This window comes from Rhipicephalus microplus, chromosome X (genome assembly GCF_043290135.1).
Source record: "Rhipicephalus microplus isolate Deutch F79 chromosome X, USDA_Rmic, whole genome shotgun sequence".
Taxonomy (NCBI): Eukaryota; Metazoa; Arthropoda; class Arachnida; order Ixodida; family Ixodidae; genus Rhipicephalus; species Rhipicephalus microplus.
Window position 1 is genome coordinate 270,559,804 of NC_134710.1, and position 18,085 is coordinate 270,577,888.

Sequence of the window (18,085 nt, forward strand, 5' to 3'; positions counted from 1 at the left end):
GGAGGCCTTTAATCATCATCATCGTCAGGCCGCCACGAGAAGCACATGTCTGCATGCTGGACTGCGTGCGTTGTGCGTGCCTTTCGTGTTGTTTTCTTCATTTAATTGATGCCTTGAGAAGCAGTGATGAGCCGACGACAGAGTCACTGTTTTGTACCCGGTTGGAAGAGCGGGTACAAGTCGTGCAAAGAAAAAGTCTCGTTGTTCGGCGTGCCCAAAGAAGCGGACGTATTTCAACAGTGGCAGCGCAACATTCCAAGAGCAGATAAGCCGCTTGAGTCCAACGCAGCTGTCTGCGAGCTTCATTTCGACAAACAGTTTGTATCACGACACTTTGAACATATTATTGACGGGAAAACTGTACGCCTTGAGAGAACGCGACCGGTCCTTCTGCCTGGCGCCGTACCCACGATCTTTCCCAATGTGCCTGCCTACTTATCAAAGCCCGTTCCCAGGAAAAGAAATCCCAAGGAGAGGTTGTGCCCACCGCTTGATCTGACAGAAAAGCGGCAACGGCTCAGCGAGGTGCTACAGCCACTGCTAGGTGAGGAGCCAGATGAGTCTGCGACAGTGCCTTCTGAGCCTCAAGTTCCTTTCAACCACAAGGACGTTGCCCTGCCGTCAGACAGCTGGGGAAAGCACGTGTTCGGTGGTGTGCCATTGAAGGTCGCGTACAGTGTGTGTTCACCGGGGCCAGACATGGGTCTCCTGTGCGCTGAGAAGCTTGTGTTGTTCACTGTGACCGACGATAGTGTGGCGCATGAAGTGTTTGTGCGCGGAGTGAAACTTGATCTGGACGAGCCTGGCGGCCCAGCTTCCGTTCTCAAGGCTGTCGATGGTATGCATGTATGTTCAGGGGCAGGATTTCTTGAAGAGTTCCCGTTCGCAAGCTCTAACTCCAGCTTGACAGTATGGAATGGGAGCCTGTACAACAAAAAGTGCGCAGGTACCTCACTTGAGCGGTGTGTAGCCTGCAAATATCTTCGGAGAATCCTCACCAACCAAAGGTGTCGGAGAAAAAAAACCAAGTCAAAAACAAATGTTTCTCGAAAGATGAAAACGAAAATGCAAGCTGTGCGGCGCTTGAAGGATAAAGTGAAAGCGTTAGACGAAATCATTTCGCAAATGAAAGCAGAAAATGAGAAGATTGAGGAAGAGGTACTTTTGAAAAAGATTGACAGCCTTCCCCCTAAACAAAAAGCTGCCATTCTTCAATGTTTTGCCGCTGCAAGCCGAAAATCACCTAAAGGCATGCGCTACAGTTCTGAGTGGATTCTGGAATGTGTCATAATGCGTATTAAGAGCCCAAGACTGTACGAGCACGTACGCCGAGAAAAGATTCTCATGGTTCCCAGCCGCACTTGTCTCAAGAATTTCATGAAGAAGTTTGAGAGCAGCTTCGGTTTCAACTCCTCAGTTCTCTCTGGAATTGCAAAAAAAAACTGAAAGAATGAATGAGTTTCAGCGTCACGGCGGTCTGATAATAGACGAGATGAAACTTGCCGAAAACTTGCCGAAAACTTGCCGAAAGCACCAGGTACTGAAAAAATTGATGGCTTTGTGGTCCTTGGTGCATTTACTTCTGAACTTGACAAGAGTGTGCCGTGTGACCATGGAATGATTGTAATGTTTCAACCCTTGTCCGGGTCCTGGCATCAAATTTTAGGTGTTTTTGCATCGAGGGGAAATGTAAAAGCCCATATACTCTTCAAGATTATTTTGGAAGCGGTCGTTTTGACCGAAAAAGCAGGGCTTACAGTTGATTATGTCACTTGCGACGGGGCATCCTGGAATCGTGCAATGTGGCATCATTTTGGCATATCCGGTACGGCTGTCACGCCATCAGTACAGCACCCTGCTGACGATAGCAGACGTCTATTCTTCCTTTCAGACTTTCCCCATCTAGTTAAATGTGTGAGAAATGGCTTCATAAAAGGGGGCTACAAAACTCCAGCAGGTCACGTTGATGTGCGACCAATCAGAGCTGCCTACCAATTGGACAAGTGTGCAACAACACTTAAGGCAATGCCCAAGATCACACATGTTCACCTGAATCCGAATAATTTCGAAAAGATGAAGGTCAACTATGCTTTTCACCTCTTCAGTGCCGAAGTGCTGCGTGGTCTGTTTTTGTACCGAGAGCAAATTTCTAAGTCATGTTCTTTTTAAGTCATGTTCTTATGTAAGGGAAACAGAAAAGTTCATCACCTTTATGCAGAAATTGATTTCTGTAATGACCTCAAGGGTGCCTACAGCAGCACTGAGAAAAAACTCCGAAGGAGTAAAAGTGCTGCAAAATGCCCTGGATTAGATTAATAGGTGGGAAGCCAACACAGGGCCCACAAAGGCAGGCTTTCTGTCACGCAGCACTGCTGAAGGCCTTCGGGTCACGATAAAAGGGGCCCAACAGCTTTTTGAATATCTCACTGAACGTGTCGGATACAAGTATTTGCTAACCTCACGTCTGAGCCAAGACCCCATCGAAAAGCTGTTTGGCATTATTCGGCAGTTCTCCGGCTGTAATGACCACCCCACCTCATCCCAGTTCTTAACAGCAGTTAACTGCTTAAGTTTTTATAACTTATGCAAAGCGCTGGACACAGGAAACTGTGCAGGAGGTGCCCTCACGTCCCTTGTCGGAGTGGACGCAGCCGCCAACCATGTGGACACCCTACTTGATGAGGGAAAACTTGATGAGGCTTCGAGTGTCTTTGAGCAATTTGAACTTTCCGATCATGTCTACCCAAAGCAGACAAGTGATGCCAGGTTAACGTATTACCTGGCCGGATATGTGGCCCGGAAAAAGGTGATGGCAACGAAGTGTCGGGAATGTTTTGACCTGCTCTTAACATCCGCTAAAGACGCAGTTGAAGGTATTTCTTCGTTTACGGATTTCTGCGACCAAGGAGGTCTTCTGTACCCTTCCGTCGAGTTCTTTGCATTTATTGAAGCTTTGGAAGATGTTTTTACGATGTGGTTCAGCTGGAACAATCTTCAGCGAGACAGCATGACTGAAGTTTTGCAGATCATGAAGAATGTTCCCCGCGTTGGGTGTCACACACATCAAGACGAGCTGACAAACAACGTGATCAAGTTTTTTCTTCTGACCAGGCTTCATTTTTTTACTAAGTCCCTCAACAGAGAATGAGCTTCAGCGAGCGAAAGAAGGAAGCACTTGAAACTTAGAAGAACGACTTGAATGTCAGAGACTCTTGTTGGACCTTTAGTGTGCTTGCTCTTGTCCTTTTTTTTACAGTGTGTAATATGTTTGTTCCAAGGGGCGTAGTCAGAAATGTTATCGGGGGAGGGGGGCACCCTTTTTATCTGAAGTGTGGGCCGGGCTGGCCAATGTGTTCGAGTGTCATTTTGTGCTCTGTATGCTATGGCAAAAAATTCACTGATTGATATGTGGGGTTTAACGTCCGAAAACCACCATATGATTATGAGAGACGCCGTAGTGAAGGGCTCCGGAAATTTCGACCACCTGGGGTTCTTTAACGTGCACCCAAATCTGAAAAATTCACTGATGATCGATACTGCCTAATGCGAATTTTGAGCGCAGCTTCGTGTTTTGAAAGGCCACTTCTGTTTGAAGTTTTGGCTTTCCGCAATCTATCAACTAAGCCATAAATCATAATTTTTGTAAAGAAAGACGGCACTCACCACGCCATTATTCTTCTTTCAGCGGATGAGCGAGGTATCCGCTACACATCTGTGAAGTGTTCTGTACCCTTTGTTGAAGGTGCATGTGGCCGAGGACGATGAAGAATTATGGCTGAGCACATTGAGTTGGGTGGGAAGCATTATACCACACACTCGTTGCGCAATTAGCATTGTGTGATCACTGGTTGTTATCTAATGCGACTCCTTGCTCTACACCATGCCTGTATAGAGTCTTTTTCGTGAACGCGTTTCAGGCTTTCGTCTTTTCCTTTTTCTCTGTTTAGCTCTCAAGACTGATTTTTTTTCATCCGATTGTTTTATTGTGAATATATTTTTCTTTTGTGTTTGTTATAAGTCAAAACGGCCAATAAAGAAAACAAAACCCAGCGTGGCTCTGTAGTAGTATACTGGACTGCCACGCAGAGAGCCTGGGTTCAAATCTCATTCCAGCCTCGGTATTATTTTCTCCTTTTCATCTATTTTTTTTTTCATGTCCATCGGTTACATCGCCAATGGCGACGCCGCTCAACGCAGGAACGGGCTCCAAAAAATTTCGGATGGTGAGGGGGTTCACGGGCCCGGAGTGCCACACGCTGGCTACGCCCCTGGTTTGTTCTAAATTGAAAAAAAAAACAGTTCAGACTGCAATTTCGCAATTCATTCGATGTTTCATTGCCTCTCATTTGTGGAGTAAAATATTTTTGCAGCAGAGGCTTGCGTTTAGCGCACAAAAGAAGAACAACCGAATAAACACTTCAAGCAAAAAAAAAAAGCATGCAAACGAAGGTGCAGCTATAACAAGAGCACATTTTAATCACTCATTCTCGAACGCCGCGTGCTCGGCAAGCACCGTCACCTTCGATTTCGGCACTACAATCCATGGATCTTTGGATGAACCAGAAGCTTGATAGCGTCTGCGATTAAAATTTGGACTGAAATTGTTGCCGTGTCCACAAGTTATAGAAACCGCGATTAAAAAATAAAAGCGCGAGATCCAAAAGCGATCTGTTTCAACAAGTCACGGCAAAAAAAAAAAACATTGCTTCCCGACATTCTTAATTCACACTGGCCCAACAATCATAGCTGGCAAATGGAGATTCAATTACATGTGCACGTAGCAGAATGAAGACAGTAGAATTTAAACGCACGGTGCTAAATAACGGCCGATTAGCTGCGCGACAAGCAGACAACTACATGGCGAGCGGACGTGTAAGCGGGTGTCAGCGCCCCCTAGAGTTCTCTTTTCGATGCATCGCGGAGCGGCCTCAGAGCCGGCGGCGCTGTCTGCACACTTCCCCTATTCTAGACACTGTACCAGCGTGGCGCCGGCTCGTCTTCCCTGCCCCTGACCGGAAGGGGAACCGGTGGTCTCAACAAGGAGAATTACTCCCAGATGAGATGGGAGCACGTGGACGCCCCTGAAGAGGTTTGAACTGCATCGGAAGAGCAGTTGACGTACAGACAGCAACAAGTGCGGTCGTCGGTGTCGCGAGTCTCGCGTAGGCGGCGAGCACGGAGTGACCCGCGCAACGTATTGAGACGGCTGCAATTCCGGGCACCCTCGTCGTCTACCAAGCCGGCGAGACCTTCAGCGGCACCCGTCAACTCCCCTACGTGCACCAAGGGCTGGTTTGGTCCGTATGGAACTTTTTATTGTGACTTTTTTGTTAAACCGTAAACTTGTTTTAACCAGCCTTTTTTTTAAATATTTGTAGTGTGCGCTGCGTCGCCCGTTTAAATTCAAAAGCGCCACCATGAGCATTCTGTAATTATTTCCTTGTAACCCTCTTTTACGATTTCTATCTTGTTGTTATTTCATTAGAGTTCCGCATATTCGTCTTTAGCCTGTATCTGTTGTAGGGTTTTTAGCACATTTTGTTATATCACTGATGTTTCTATCGCGCGTATCAGTTTTCCTCATTTGTTATTTTTGTAATCTCCTGCCTTTGCCCCTGTTTTAATTAAATTCTTGTTTATGTGTAATCAAACTCCGTGTCTGCTCTATGAGTGCGTCGGTCAGGCCCACACATCACCACACGTGCAACCCCGCACGGGTCGACCAACCCGCAAATAAATTCGAAATGTGCCACTTCGAGGCCTTTCAGGCGTCGCAGGCCGAAGCGTAAAGTGGAAGCCTGCGAGTCTGCCGCACGTCGATATTGGATCGGCGGGGCCTCACCAGAAGTGTGTGACAGATACAAAAAAAAAGTAACAAACATTCAGACTTTCCGGGCGCGACTCTCTCCCTCGGAAGCGTAGATAGATTCGCCGACGAACCTCCTCACCCCGCAACGGCGGCCGAGCGAGCACTCGAACTTTCTAGATGGAAAGGGGCGTGGTGAGGCCGGGTTGAGTCATCCCTCGCGGACGGCCTTCGAGCCGTCTCGCCCTCTCCCCAGCCTTCGCTGCGTATCGCGCCGATGAAATGATGAGAACTTTCTGGAATCTCGTGCGGAAGGTATTTAATCGAGCAGCCGAGACGAGGGAGCAGGAGAAGACGGAAGTTAGCGCCAGAGCGCGTAGGGATTCCGCCGTGTAGTCGGCGAAGGTTTTGTCCGTAGGGACAAAGCAGGAGAAGAAGAGGATTTCCACCTGAGGGGTGAAGGCTCGAGCTATAGGCAAGAGCGTGTGTCTACCGCTATCGAGCGAAGACGCGTGGCAAGAGCTGCGCGTGTGAAGCCGACGTGTTTCAGGCGAAGAAGTTTGAAGCTTGGAGAGTGGCCAATTGAAGACGCGAAGTTTCCTGGAAGAGAAACTTCGAAGGCAGCGGAACGAAAACAACGCTGGACTTTGAGTGATTCTCGGAAGAGTATCATCCAGACTTTGGTTACAAGAACTTTGGACTGAATAGGTTTTCTATCTCTTTAGTCTTTAAGTGTCTTGGTTGTTCAATGCATGCGACTGCATTGTAGTGCGTATTGTTGTCTGTGTCCGTTGTTTCGAGTGAGGCTGATTGTACTGTGTAGTACGTTGTTTGATTGGTGACATATTGTACTCAACTATTGTGGAGTGTGCATACTTGTGTATTGTTTTTGATCTGCCATTTTTTATAATATAATTTTTGTTTTGTTTATCAACTCTCGGCTCTGACTTGTTCTTTGGGCCACAGCCGGCGTCCGCTGGCGCGCCAAAAAGGACCACTTCTAAATTGTCCACGCTTTCGTGGTGCGGTTCGGGGGGCCGATACTTCGGCCTTTGGAATTAGCCCGGCGATCGCCTCCCTAATTAACGGGACCTGTGACACCTGTGCGATTTCCTAGATTTCTTTTTCATGACCGTAGTGCACAGAATTTCACTTCGTAGTGGTAGACATTATAGTTATGACAACTTAATTTAAACAGAAGCAGATGTGCACAAAGAAATCTGGAACTTTTTTCAGCCAAAAAAAAACAGTACCACATGCAATGAACACAATCTTGCTCTTCTTGATAGCATTCACGTCTTTGAGGAAGCTGTGCTGCAACTGCTCATCACCTTTATGATTTATTATTTTAGAAGGCCATTGAACATATGTGCAAAGCTAAAGCAATTGAGTGCAGTCTTATGAGCTCTGGTGCATCTTTTTGTAAACTTGCATGAGGTAAACACAGTTAATTAGGACAAAACAGTTCTGGGTGTTGTTTGTAAACTGTCACAAGGCACAACTAAATGTCGGAAAGCCTGTCAATACCCATCACTGTGGGTGTGTTCCTTATGTAGTGCGAATAATAATTTCCGACGATTCACATGCCAACTATGAAGCGATCGTGAGTCGTACAGTAGTGGGCAAATTTAGATTGATTCTGGCTACCAGGGGTTCAAACAAATGACATTGTAGCCTCACAGGAGACAAGACTGCTTGTCGAAACATTTGCTTTGATCCCTTATGTTAACATAATTTTCATATTTTCAAGTTTCCATCTTTTAAGGGTCAGTTTAGTTCACCTGCACCAATCCGAACTGGTTCACAGCTGTGCACGAGAAGTTCAGAACTTGTGGGACAGGAGTTCAGCGGTGCGGCATCACAAGTGAATGACAAGGTGTAATCCCTATTTTCGTTCGCTTAATTTAATGAGGTGCAAAGATCTTGGCAAAACACGCCGCATTTATAGGGGTGGGTACAGCACCTACGTCTAATGCTATGTTGTTTGTTAAGCTGTGCGAGCGGCTGCACCAAACCAGCGCCGTCAGAGCAGAAGGTACAGGAAAGTCATGAAATAGTTTTGGTGCTGTACCTCTCCTGCGCTTTTTGAAATGAATGGCAAGACTTGGAAGATGCCATTGCTGCGCCACTGAAACGAATCGCGAGGTGCAGCACTTTGTAAAATGGGTCATGTGGTGCAGGCAAATCGAACAAACCCTTAAGCACACAAGCGTCTTAGCGCTTCACCCCCATCGAAATATGGCTACAGTGGCTGGGATCAAACAGTGTTGTTGAGCTCAGCAGCGCCACACAATCTAACTAATAGTGTTACAGTTTCAACGTTATTGAAGTGTAGATTCCATGCCACGGTAGGCAGGCAATGCTTATAGCCAATCTAAAGCATCTCTCCACGATATGCACAGTAAAACATTCACAAATACAGCATTACATGTGTGAGGTTAGAGATGACCTGTTGTAGTGGACATTCAGATGTTTCATCGTGCTTGCAGAGTGGACATTCGGGGGTAGTCATCCTGTCATTGCATGGCAGTCTGGAAAACCAAGTAACATCACCAGATATCAATGCATGAAATGAATACATAATCAATGCATGAAGTTTTCCAAAGTAAACAAATAAACACAGTTAATTAGTCAACAGCAGTATTTTATACATATATGTAGTGGTCCCTCATAACACGTATATCACTCAGGGCTGCTTCTTCACAAGGCATGTCATGTAGCAGGTTCCTTGCCCATTGTACACATTTGCTTCCATGTCAGGTGGGCCAGGAGGCTGTGGGGCAAGGTTCCTTTTGGCGTTGCATAAGTGGTTGCCAGACTGGAAGGGAGGTTGTTGCCAGACTGCCGTTAAATTTTCTTCTGTAGTTGTGGCTTCTCCGTAAGAGTTTGGTGCTATCTGCGGTGTATTTCGCGAGTGCATGAGCGACACTGGCCGTTTTAATTAGCGGAATGAACCGCACCTAGCAGAAGTCGAGCGCGGTGCTGCTGCGCAATTCAGAGGCCGTTTTAATTAACAGAATGAGCCGCCCATTACAGAAGTCGAGGCGCGTTCTCTTGCTGTGTGCGCAGCTGTGCCATTAAGACATCGCGTCTCAGTATAGGGGAATACGCGGAAAACTGAATAGAGTCGCAGGAGGTGATGCGCTGCCCCCCTCCCCCTTTTCTTTTTTTTTCCTCTCTCATCTGATCCTGTCGCGTCGACCGCGCGCTACGACGGGGTACGCTACTTTTACGAAGAAGCCACAACTACAGAAGAAAACGTTTCTGCCAAATTTAGCGGCAGTCTGGCAACAACCACCCCAAAGTCTGGCAACAAACTCATGCAACGCCAAAAGGAACCTTGCCGGCTGTGGCAGAAAAAAAAGTATTTCTCATTTATGTGACGCTTCCTTTGTCACACTAGAGCAAAACCATACCCATAATTATGTGATGTTTCTCAAATGCGACTGCAGTAACCTATTAACTAGTAGGTTTTTTGCACTAATATATGGGCTAGCTAAGAAGACACATGCGAGGCGAAAGTGATTTATTTGCCTTCTTTTATCGCAAAGGCCTGCTTGGTGTTACCTGGCGATCGAATTTCAGAATTAACTATTAAGTCAGCGACTCGTTCCCACGTGAAGCCATGCACGCCGCAAGTAACGCACGTTTTTCCGGTTACGAATTGAGACGTTCAACAATTTTAAAATTTAATACTGCAATGCGCTGCCACCGTGTCACGCCTACACAGTCATAGGCAAAAAAAAAACTACATATGTTGAAATGAACCAACTGGCCCCACAAGCAATCATCTTTAAAAAAACTGAAGTGGTTTTTACTCACCGGCCCGGACTTGCAACGGGTGTTCATTCTATGAAAGCTTCAATGGTCGCTTCGTTCCCCGAAAGTCATCCGAATTTCCTTCGCGAAAGCATTTGAACGAGTCAAAATAAACAGACTGAGAAAGAATGTGTCGGTCGGCAGAGGCTCGAAATATTTACAGCTAAACGAAACAGTCCGAGACACCTCCGAACGTACCGCGAGCCGTTACCTGCCGTCGCAACCGTTGGCCGCCGCAAACTTTGAAATGAGGGTAATGATGTCGATAGGCTGCTACTGACATCGAGTCAGCTGGAGCAAAAACTATTACAAAAAGTTGATGACACAACAAAAGTTTAAAAAAACTACTTGCTAAAAAAACAAAATGTTTTTATGTGTAGCAGTACGCAAACACGTAGTATTTGATCATTTTAAAATAAAACTTGGCCCCGACGAAGGCGCCTCTACAAGAAAGTGCAATAACGCGAGTGGCCAGAGAGTTTAGTAAATCCACTCTGGGTGTTTGAAGCAGAAACGCGCCGTGATTGATTTTTTCGCCCCCTACAGGTGAGCACTTGAACATGAGAGTTCCCGGATAGGGCCACAAAACACCTACCAATTTGTAGGGCTACACAGAATTAAAGTGAGCTGGAATAGGGTAGTGGGTAGAGTGCCTAAGAAATATTCTAGGCACTCTAGTAGTGGGCTTGCTGGGGTCTCCTGCTTGACGCTGGGTATGTCACACGTGTGGTAGCGCCACCAGCGACTTCAATACAGGTCACTGCCTGACGGAGGCGTTGGTGCGCAACTGAAATGATGCTTTTTGTGCGCTGTTATTTCATGCACTGGACGGAAATGCACACGAATTTCGGCAGTGTAAACGGTGATGCTGATGTTGCTAAGGCACTAAAAATAAAGAAAGAAAACTAGCGTGGAGCTAGGTGCGTAGGCCGTTGGCCTACATGTGCGTGTAGGTAACCATCAGAACACTGTAGCATGGTGTATGCAGCTATACTGTTAGCTCGTTATTTGATGTTAAATGAAACACACTGAATACCGTCAGTACTCGTGCGAATAAAGCTGTAGAAAACATTATTTTCATAAACTCTGTCGGCGTAACTCACGCGATTAAACTGCATGCAGAACTCGATGCATGCAAGGGATGCTGTGCAAACATGAGATGCATTTAAATTCTCTTACAAGTGATAACCAGCGATGGCGAACTTTTCAAAGCTTACGTTGTGCGGCTATCAATTGTAAACTGGATTCTTTGCATTTCTCGGGCCCTATACTTTCGTCACACACGCCTTTTACGAGCGTGTGAAATTATTGCCGATGCTGACCTTGGCACACACTCGGGAGTTCACCACGAGCTCTTAATGTTATACATTTCACAGCATTTAAAAATATTCAGCTGTTCATTCTTTTTGCAGATCTCCATTATCTTTGCTCTGTGATTTGGCTATTTCTCCACTGAATATTCCTATGCAAAGACTGTAAAAATCCACAGATGAGAAAAACAGTAAGCCACTCTCCCCAAGTACTGGGCACAAGTACATGAAAATTTATTCATCAGATATATATTGGGCACAGTTGCTTACTGGTATTTCTTCTTCAGGAGCAGCGGCTCAACTTTACATGTTTTGCCTTTTCCCGATCTCTATCAGAATTAATGTCTTTCACAAAACCGCGTAACAGTATAAAAGCTGATTACGTATTTTGAGAGGCCAGGGGCATGTTGTGAGCACCCAACTTCTTGGGAAAACTTTTCTTTCACGATTGTCAATACATCAAAAATGCTGTCCGAATGCAACTTGTGGCAAGAAAAGCACTCCGTAAACATGTTTTCTAGCTTGCTCACAAAACTGTACAGGTGGCTAGATAGATACAACAGTCCACCTTTACTAGAGTATACAATTGGGCATGTTGGTAAGACATACTTAATCGACGTAGCGCGTTTTGAAACATAGGACAAGGGAAGCGACAGAAGGGAGCTTCGAGGAGCGTACATATATATGCTCATGAAATTCTAAAAAGCACTTGACACTGTTTGTCACATGCGCGCAATTTGTAATCTATCAGATACCTCTTTCATGCGGTAAACACTACATAGGACAAACTGGCAGGTGTATTAATGACCGGCTCCGTGAACACGCTTGCAACGTAAAAAATGGTCGAGATGTTTTTTTGGCATTACATTGCAGCACATGTGGCTGCAAACCACTTTTTCATGGTACGGTAATCATAGGAAAAAACTAAAATAAAGTGACAAGGGAGATTATTGAAGCAGAAAGGATCAGTAGATTAGGGCTGAACTGCGTCAGCAATCCTTCTCTCAGTCTTTGTGAAAAAGAATTGTCGTTTTTGAGATCATAAGTTTTTAGCGCATGGCAATAGAGGGTTTTTCATCTATTTGTCTGTTGTGTTCGAATTTCATGAGCATATATATGTACGCTCCTCGAAATAAAGTTTTGTTGGAAGTAAGCGCTCCCTTCTGTTCCTTCCCTTGTCCTATGTTTCAAAACGCGCTACGTCGATTAAGTAAGTCCACCTTTGTCACGAAAGGTGGTTAGACGAGCGAGCTGAAAATCTTCTCCTTGAGCTAGCATTGTGAGTAGTGTTATGCAAACTTCGCAGTTTGTTTTAATGACAACCTTTCACGCAACATAGCCAGCAACATAAAAGATCAGCGTGGAATCACTTCTAACAATATGCTGTTTGTGGTCAATAGGTGCTGGCACAAAACTAGGCTCATTCACAGTGCTTACACTGCCAACTGAATCGTCTTGTGGCAGTAGCAGCATTGATCTCCAGCAATGAAGCTAGCTCGCCTTCGTCACAATTCCCCAGGCTAACTGTTTTCACGAGACCATAGAATGACAGACAAGTAATGGTTAGCAAAAACTGAGTTGGCGTGGGGTGGTCGTTGCTGCCGGATGACTGACGTATAATACCAAATAAATTTTCTAATGGGTCTTCGCTGGTCTTTTATGTCATTCTGTATTTAAATGCTACTTTCCCTGTCAAATAAGAAAGCATTTCTAGCACACTGGTTATAGTCACACGCAGTCCAGTCACGTAGATTATATGCACGTAGTCCCGTAGCACATACTTCGGCTGAAAATGAAGGTCACACACGGCAGATGTGTCGTCCAGGGCTTTGTCCACTCGATGCAAATTTCTTTCCCATTGCTTCTTCAGGGCTGCATTCTTCGGAACGCCGAACAAAGACGGCTTCTTGCTGCCCTTCACGTGGACGTAACCTGTACGACAGCTTGGCGCAAAACAGGGGTTTTGCCGCCGCGGAAGCATTTTAACCTCGTTTGAGGGCACTGCTTGTCAGGCCACATTACTGTTCGCCGAAGAACCTAGGGGACTGAGGATGCAAAGCGCGGCGAGTTCTCAAAGTAACAAAACTCGCACACACCGACCACCACTCCAAACAGGCAGCAACTGCCCCAGCGCCAACGCTCGCTACATTTAATGCGGGGGTGGCGCCACGCCACGGAGGCGCGCCGAAGCACGTCTGTGTGACATTGGCGGCGTCACCGCAATGCATGGCGCCGGCCGGCGAGTGAGCCCACTACCCTATTCTAGCTCACTTTAACAGAATGCACCGAGCAATCGATGCATTCGGTCTTCTGGTTGGACACGTGGCACACGCGTGGGTCAGGTCAAGGTAAGGGTCGGCGCAGTCAAATACCAGCCGGTGAATGGGACCAAGTAAACAGCATTGTGATTGACAGGTAAGTATGAATATGCGACTGGAGAAGCGCGAACTGGTCACACGTTCAAGAAAACCGCCGAAGATTACAAGTTCTTCAACGTGTGACGTTAGGCTACAACAGAATGCAGAAGAGGGCGCGCTTGCCAATACCAAGTTCGCACCTTCTAAATTACGTGTGAAAGCTTAGGTCTCCCGGTGTCTCCGTGTCTTGCGACCTGGTTTCTTCTAGCACGTCGAACAGATCCTCAACGTGCTGGACGGAACCTAGGGCGCAGCGCTTTAAGGCTTTAAATTTGCTTCTCTCTGCAAATTTGCCTTGTTGTCGGCCATTAGCACTATATCATCTGCGTACATTAATGCTGGTAGTGCCTGATCAATGAGTTTTCCTTGTTTGAGGAAATAGAGGTTTATGCCTAGTCCACTTCCCTCTAATTGGGCCTCTAAACCTTGTAGGTACAACATGAATAACAAGGGTGACACAACATGAATAACAAGGGTGACAGAGGACACCCCTGCCTAAGCCCCCGTTTCACCTCTGTGGGCTTGGATACCTGTTTTTCCCACTTTATAACTACCTTGTTACTTTTATAGATTTCCTTTAAAAGATTAGTGACTCTATCTTCCACACCTAGTGTGTCCAGTATTCCCCACAAGTCCTCTTGAACCACGCTATGGTACGCTCCCTTGATATCTAAAAATGCTAGCCACAGGGGCCGGAGTTCCTTTTCTGCTATTTCGATTCACTGCGGCAGTGAGAACAGATTGTCTTCCAACCTTCTGTGTTTCCGAAACCCATTTTACAGTTCCCCCAGCACCCCTTCATTCTCTATCCATGCCTGCAGTATTTCCTTTATAACCTGCATCGCTAGCCTGTAGACCACTGATGTCACTGTTATAGGACAGTAGTTGTTTACGTCAGCTTTGTCCGTTTTCCTTTATAGATCATGCTCATCCTGCTAAGTTTCCATCCATTCGGGGACTTCACCATCGATTATTGTTCTGCTCCCTGCCTCTCTCAGTCTGTTTAGACTTCGGGCCCAATGTCTTTATCAGCATAATTGGAATGCCATCTGGGCCTGTTAATGTACTACTTGGAACCCTCTTCTCAGCCCTTTCCCACTCTTTGTGAAATTGGAGCCATTGCACCACTTGATCCATCCTTGTCTATTGTGGTGCATAAGGCACTTAGTTGAAATTTTTCTGTCACCCTTGTTCCTATATATTCGATAGCTTCGTCCCCTTCGAGCCTAGCACCTTGAGCTGTAGTTATAAACTTCTGCTCTAGGCTTGTTTTATTTCTTAGGGAGTTTAGATGGTTCCAAAATTTCGCAGCTGCCTTTCTGTCCTTTTTATGTACTTCTTCCAGCCACTGAGCCCCCTTTCTTTTAATCTTTTCATTGATCAGGAGGGATGCTTCCCTTCTACAGCTTAGAAACATGTCCCATTTTCTTTCGACATCATCTGTCGGTTCACCTTGTTGCTTAGCATGTCTGTGTTTCCTAGAGGCTTCCTGACGTTTTGCTATGGCTCTCTTAACTTCCTCATCCCACCAACTCTTGTGCTTGTATTTTGTTTTCCAGGGTAACTTGTCACGTGCCTTAGCAAGCTCTAGCCCAAACAGTCTAATTAGATTTGTGTATGTCCATACTGTTTTATTATCCTCAGTGATTACTTTCTCAATTTGTTTAGTACCAATTTCTATTTGCCTTTCTGAATGAAAATTTTCCTGTAGTTGTTCATCTTGTCTTCTTCCCACTTTCGCTGCTCTTCCAAAACTTAGCTTGATACGTTTTTGATCACTACCCAGACTTCTGGAGCCACCTTCATCTATGTGTATTCCCCTGAGCTTATCATACATCCTACGTGACATCAGTGTGTAATATATCGTTGACTGCAGCCTTCCCACCTCCCATGTGATTTGCCCTTCACACTTCTCAGTACTGTTGCAAATGATCAAATCATGCCTTTCACGCATATCTATGATCATTTTGCGTGTTGATCATTTTGCCTGTTGAGCAGATCGGGCGGCGGCTAATGCCACCTAGCCGTAATACTTGGTGAACCACCATCTAGTAGATTTATCTTTTTTTTATATGACGAAAGAAGCGTGCCCTTCGTTACTGTTCATGGAAACTTCACGATATCATAATGCACAGATTATTACATTTTATTCGTGTCTGCCACAAAGAATGGTAGCAGAAATTCGCCGCTCTGGTCGCGTAGCGAAACTCGGATGGATGTATGCGGCTGTGCCCTTTAGATCGGGTAGAGTCACTGGAAAAAATTTCAGAGCACCGCAGAGGTAGGCTGCATGTGGGCAACATTGAGCGGCGGCGGCCATTTCCCTTGCGGGCGGTTCGACGCATTGCTAGCGAGCGTCGAGAAGACCCGAGTTCTCCACTTGAATATCGTGTTCCGTTCGATGCATTTGTAATATTTTTCATGTGTATATGCAAGGGGATACCACAAGTGATTCAGGAGTATCGATTGTTATGAACGTAACGATTGTTATGAGCGCTAAGCGCCGTAGCTGTATATGACATCTGCAGCGATGGTTGCGATGCTGTCGAACGCTCTTCGTGGCATTACGACACTTGTTTTGCGTCAACTGTTCTGTTCGCAAGGTCCGGGGCTGATAGCAATCGTACACCCACTCGGTGCATTCGTATTAAATGCTATGTACTTGCGCATTGAATGGATCTTGAGGCTATGTTTGCGCCAAATTGTCGCGTTTGTGGTTTGTGCGGTCAATGTTCGCGTACTCATTGGCGTACTGAGATTGATTGTCTAAGTGTACAAGAAAGCAGATATATACAATGCTTGCTTGTCGGCAGGTTGATTTTGGTCATACCAAAGTATTATTACCACACGACTTCTCGTATTTACTTATCAGGGATGTACGACAGCAGCCGCCTTATTATGTGGGAAGCTCGGAGTGTTGAGGTTACAGGCGTATTAGCTCTATGGGGCCGTAGTCTGCGGCTGTAGGTTCTAAACACTAGTGCCCTGGCCATTTGTCGTTTTCTTTAAAACATGCTGCATGACCACATTCAATCTTGTTCAAGGTCGAATCTATTTACTGCAATCAGCTCCCCTCTGCGTCTCAGTGCGGATCAAGAAAGCCGATTCCAATCGGAATCTAAAGGGCACTGTGCAAGGCTCGTAATATTTGCAAACACGCAGTTGCCATTTTCTCAATTCTGTTAAAGAAATAAGCTATTTGAAAAGTTCATTTACGAGAGATCTGGAATGTTTGTGGGCGGACATGCGTAAACTGTGTGTGCAGCTGTGTGCCTTTATGACCACTTTATGCTGCTGATATTGTAAAAGTTGCAGCGTATTTGTAGCTATATAAATCTGTTCCACGTTGTTTTGTCTGCATTTCTGGTGCGTGAACAGGAGTGCAGTTATTTTCAAGTCACATAGTATTTTTGTAGATGACACTCCTTCCCCCGAGGAGACAGGTTACCTGAATCACATAGTTAACAATGCAGCATTTCAGACAACAGCCTGTAAGGTGATTGGAATAAGAGATGTTACAAGTGTAACCCAAGAAACACGCCAATTGGGAACTCGTTTTTTGGAGTTCACTCTCCTTTTACTGTACCGTTGGTAGAAAATGACAGGCGAGAAAAATTAGACATAACGGCTATTGGGATCTTCAGGCTTTCAATATCTTGCTAAACCAGGCGTGGAAAAACAGCTACTTGGTTCTAGTACTTTTTACAGCTTTCTTTTGCTGAGAGGGCACCTTACTGTTCTGCTTAATTGCTTTATGCAGCAGCCAAAATTAGCACCTTCAGAATGGCAAGCGTGTGCAGCTGCGTGCCTTGGCTTCATCATCTGTTGGTTTTCATTAAGGATGCAATCACAAAGACATACGCAAAGGTAAACAGTCAATATTTATTTATTGATACACCAAGTACTTACATGATTGCGAGAGCACCTGAGAAAAGCAGATATTATCTGAACTTCTCTCATATCTGCAGGCAACAAGGGTGTAAAAGCAAAAGCAAGATTGTGGGCAATTCACATGCATAGCACAGTGAAGCTACATTGACACAAACAACAACAGCATTTCAGCACAATGTCGAGACATTTGTTGACAGCTACAGCTGTAGTAGTGGATCGAAGCTGCAGAAATTATGCCCGAAGTTTATACATGGTAGCAAGCAACTGACACGAACATTATCAGACGTGCTGGCAGCAGCGTTTAACTCCATAACATTACTACTGGATAATTCTGGGTAAAACAAGGAAACCATTGTCGTGGAGTTAGCATCTCAACAAGACTCTCCATCTCAACATATTCGCCATCTCAACAAGAGGACTACCTTGTTGAAATTTAGGGTCATAGCTCTGGCTGCTCATACTCGCCAGTTGTTATCCTAGAAATCTTCTATGGAACTCTGCGTTTTCTAAAGTGCAGAATCATGGTTAGAAAACACTGGCACAGTACGAGGTTCTAACATCTCATTGGCTACATATATCCTACCTATAGAGCTCACTGTTAAGACCTGTGCAATGAATAACTTCTCATGCTTCAGTTATCATGGACATGCATACAAAACTCTAAAGATTCAATAAGTACCCTCGTATATTTTGCCCAGTACTATGCGGTTGTGAGTACTGAACAGCTTGCATTTGCTCGTATTACAGAATAGTGATTTGTAAAGCACTGCCGGCTTGTGTGCTCTCTTGTTCCTTCTCAAGAGAGAGCTCAAGAGAGAGTTTGCAATCATTAAGCCTGACAA

At 45.5% G+C, this 18,085-nt stretch overlaps 1 protein-coding gene across 10 annotated transcripts in view; it reads left to right on the top strand.

The window, feature by feature from the left end:
* The first annotated feature begins 13,146 nt into the window (after nucleotides 1-13,146).
* LOC119161514 (uncharacterized) overlaps nucleotides 13,147-18,085 on the top strand; it is a 42,605-nt gene continuing 37,666 nt past the window's right edge. For 8 of the 10 annotated variants that reach the window (XM_075879102.1, XM_075879103.1, XM_075879099.1 and 5 more), the window contains exon 1: nucleotides 13,147-13,350. The gene's annotated coding sequence lies outside the window, so the exon portion shown is untranslated. Of the gene's footprint in view, nucleotides 13,351-17,112; nucleotides 17,220-18,085 lie in introns of all 10 variants that reach the window. The other 2 variants (XM_075879100.1, XM_075879105.1) reach the window with 2 other exon arrangements.